We start from the raw sequence: 4,777 nt of genomic DNA, 5'->3' as shown, positions 1-4,777 counted from the left end.
CTTTCAGATTAGCATCTTCGTCGACAAATGGATACCAGAATAGTTCCACACATTGTTATGTAAGATTAATGCTACTCTCGATAACTTGGAGGGGGAGGGGAGCGTTTTAACTTCAACCTATTTTACTCCCCATGTGTGTTCAGGCATGTGATGGCTAATTAGCCAATTAGAAAAAGTCATATTGTATGTAAGCATCTTCCATCCCAGATCTGTCACGTTAGCATGTACGTATGGGTATAGGGTTTATATACCAGTGTACTTGACTCTAAAAGACAAGTTTGTACATGAAGCCTTAGAAGTTAATTTGGAAGAAGTTTAGGTCTACTAGCAAAGATGAAGTCAAAAAAGGACCTGATAAAAGTACTTTTTACCACAGTAGTGGTTCATAATAGAGGTTGCCCTTGTTTTTTTTTCCAAAATCCCAAAAGAACACTCAACTAAACACCACCTTAGAAATCTCTTCCAACCTTAAAGAAGTCTTAGAAGTTGATTTGGAATAAGTTTAGGTCCACTAGCAAAGATGAAGTCAAAAGCATGCTACATGTTGCCTATAGTTGGGATAGCTTATCAAAGCTGTATACATTCAATAGTAGTTTGTTAACACTAACTAGAAGGGTCAAACAAGCCAGCATGTTAAACACACAGAGATCTCTATTTGGACTCAATGGATATGGTAGAGGCTAACTAGGAAAAGCAGTAATTTCCATAAATCAGGGGCAGGTAAGTACTAAGAATGCTTCTGTATGAATGTTTATTTGAGTCCAAATAGAGATCTGTGTGTTTAACATGCTGGTTTGTTTGACTCTTGTTTCTTTAATTTTTTTCAGTAATCACTATTTCCATGTTTTAAATTAACTTTTAAAATTATTTTTACACTAGTTTTGAATGTTTGCATGCATTGAGTCATTGACCAACTCCAGAGATCATGATGATGTTTATAAAAGCATGTTATCAAGATACAAAGCTCTCTTTCGAAACAACACATTGAAGCTATAGAATTTATGCACACATAATATAGATGTGAACCTGGATGGACACCACTTTTCTGGTGTGTGTATAATTATTATTGTTATGTAAAGTATGTGTGCATGCGTGCGTGTATGTGTGCATGCAAACTTACATGAGTATGCATAATGGCTCCATGCTACCCACCTCCTTGTGGTGGGCCATGTAGTGAATTAATCAGGAATGTATATAGTCAGACTGCATGAGTCAATGATAAAGGATCAATGTTATATAGATTATTGTAAATTATAGTTAGTTGCGTTGCAAGGGGTCCGCAACTCTGAAAAATCCTGTACAAGATTTCAAACCTTTGCGATTTTTCAAGATTTCAAGCAATTATGGCAAGATTTCAGAACATTTGAAATCTTAGATATCCATAATAATAGCATCACGTGATACTTAGTATACGGAAATACATGGAATTCTCCTGCAAACTTGTGGGGATGCTAGACGTAGCATACATGACGCTGCAAATACGGAAGTATACAGGAAATATACAGAACTTTACAACAATTTTCAGATTTCAAAAGGAGAGATTTCAACAAGATTTCAAAGAGGGCTGTGCGAGATTTCAAGGGAGTTGCGGACCCCTTGGTTAGTTGCCAGTATTAACATTCATTTCCTGGCCTCACCAGATATTAGCTCCTAGTTTTAATTGTAGTTACTGTTCGTTTTGTGAACACATCTTTTTTTTGTACAGCCAAGCTGTTTTTGTATGGGTGTATTATTGTATCATAAATCAGATATCACTCTGGCTTTTCTAGGCATAACATGTGGGTGCACAATTCATTGATAAGACTGTCCAATAGAGATACACTCTAAAACAACAATTTATACATTAAAGTAAGACAGTCTTTTTTATAAAAAAAAAGTGTTAGAAGGTGGTCTTTATAAAGAGGTGACCACTAAGTGAAATTATTTATCTATTAATTGATTAATGCTTTACAGCACAAGTGCTGAAGGTCTGTACCTAATTACCGTTCCATTCCACCATTCCAGTCCACCATTCCAAATCCAGACACCCAAAATTCCCTGTAGACACAGTAATATGGTGCATGTGTGCGTGTGGGGCCAAGGTGTTGATAACAGATATCCTACAAGTTCTAATAGCAGTCCCTTGCATTGCACAAGCCAATAAGAGGGATATCTGACTTTTGAGGTGCATATTGAATTAAAATTTGATGAATTTACCAATAGTCACAATTTTTACACATGCACTATAGGGGCGGATCCAGACTTTCTATCTAAAAGGGAGGGGGGGGTTCCACTCTGGAAAGTCTTGTCTGGTGATGCCATGGCCTAGCTGTATAAAATTGAAGACCAAAAAAAGGTAACTGCCTGCTGACAATAGTTGCCCTCTACCAACTATATCTTTTACAACATACATACATAGCTTGCTACACTGCTCCTCTGAAGAAAACTGTGACTGCTCTATTAGAGTATCTCGATCTTGACTGCTCTATTAGACTATATCTCAAATTATTGATGCTATTGACCAAACTTTTAGCACAAGATGGAGCTGTATGGCTACTGAACAACATGTAAAGCAATATTAGTGGAATGCATGTCAATTCTAGACTTAAACATGTCAGTTTGTGTGTTGAAATCTAAACTGAAATCATATCTGTGGGATCATTTTCTGAGAAACTTTGATGAGAATTAATAATAACTGTACTCTACACTATTTATACCCATGTTCCAGATGTCATCAAACAAAACCTCCAATTACCAACTTCAAACACTTAAAATTAACTATGTAATTTAAGTATAGTTAGTTAGTAATAATTGTACGCTGTTGTAGCTGTTATTATTATTATTATTATTATTGTTTACTGTGCAAAACCTCTTACAAAGAGTATATACAAGCACAGATAATAAATCAGCAAAATTAATTATGTGGTTAATTGATGTTCAGCTAGCCTTGCTTTAAATTGGTCTAAACCTGTTGGTTGCTACCAACAGACCTTTGGTGTTTTCACACCATAAAGCATAAATAAATAAAAATGTACCAGGTAATCAGACCTCCCCCCTCCCAAACCCAATTAAACTATGTAGCTTTTGACTTTCCTTTGTCAAATAGTTCTACACCACACGGCTGTAGCCATAGATTGACTGATGTGGTCATGATCACTTAACTGTTTATTTTTACACAAATAGACAAGCTGTAGCTATATGTATACACATTTCTGTTACATAATAGCTATATGGGTGTTTGCAAAAACCGGTTTGTTGATGTAATTCAACAATAGGATAGTTTAATACTGGGATAGCTATCATGCATAATAGAAACTTTTGATATCAATGTCCGGTGAAATACTTATATCACTCAGCATCATGGCGAGTTCCTTACCACAGTTGTTTATTATTATGATGCTTGCTGCCATAGCATGCATATTAAATGTACGTGACGTCATTTTTGAAGCTATAGCTATATTATTTCCGGACAACACTGAATTGAAGTTTAGTAATAGCTAATAGCGACTCGCTACGTAGCTATAGCTCGTTCCCGCTAGCTGGTTCCCTTGTGTAGTACTAGCTATATCTATCAGCTGACTAGATTTTACTATGAGAAATTTGAGATTATTATCATTCTTCACAGTGCTTACTCTGCTACAATGGATTTCTTGCTACGCGGGTGATCAGTGCTACTATCTCTTGGAAGCACAGAAATCATCAGTTATGCTCCAAAAATGTGAAGATACGGGCTACCAACCTCCATGTATTCACTACAGAAGTAGAGCCTCAAGTGGCCTAACAGTATTGCTTATGACTGGGCAGACCCTATCATTTCATATCAATAGTATTAAATCATCTCATTGTGCTATCAGTGTCAAGGATATCACATACTCCAATGATGGACACAGTGATACTGTGAGTGCTTATCTGAATAGCTTGACCAATGATAGTAAGATTGGTGAATTCGTAACTGATCCGGATAGTAGAGGTGGAGATCAGTGGAATGTAATGAAGAGCTCGGGTCAAGTGGGTGATGCTAAGATCCTTCTTCCCCAAGAAAACTCACTGATCATTGAAGCTTCTTACACAGATGATTATGATGTGGAGCTAGACACAATTCTGGTGCTATTTACTTGTGACGATGAGTGCCCAGTGATTCCAAACCACCGTCCACTTGAACCTCCTAAAAAGCCAGAGACCATCACCTTCACGACATGTCTAGGGTATATTACAACTGCAATAGGATTTTTTGGATTCTTTCTTAGCCTCATCGGAAACATTTATAGCTGCTACAAGTGCTATCAGAACCGACGCAGGTCTCAACATGTTGACAATTATGAATTGATGACTTGATTGACTCCTCACCAGTTGAAATGCACATGTATGTACAATGCATGTGTATAGAGCACAATTTAATCATCCACTATATTGCTACACATACTCAACATTTGTGTACACATAATGCATGTGTATTACTGTTGTAGACTGTAAGCATTGATTGATTATTTAGTTTAAATTCTAACATTTGGACTATAGCCGTTCTTCTGCACTGGAGCACATGCACACATACAGGAAATATATACAACACTACACAAACATTGAATAAACAAACAAATAGTTTTAGTATAAGCTCATGTGCCACTTCAGAGACTGAGTGTGCTGATCTAATTGTAATGACATGTTGAGTGCAAGCTGTTTTCAAGTTTATTTGGTAGTGAGAACTCTGTGTGTGTAAACAATCCAGGAAATGCATAGTCAAATATTTCTACCTACCAATGCAGACTTATGCAGTATCAGCTGCACCTACAAATATAGC

The sequence above is a fragment of the Dysidea avara genome, chromosome 10, assembly GCF_963678975.1.
Source record: "Dysidea avara chromosome 10, odDysAvar1.4, whole genome shotgun sequence".
In the NCBI taxonomy this organism is placed as follows: Eukaryota; Metazoa; Porifera; class Demospongiae; order Dictyoceratida; family Dysideidae; genus Dysidea; species Dysidea avara.
Note: the sequence above shows the minus strand (reverse complement) of the source record.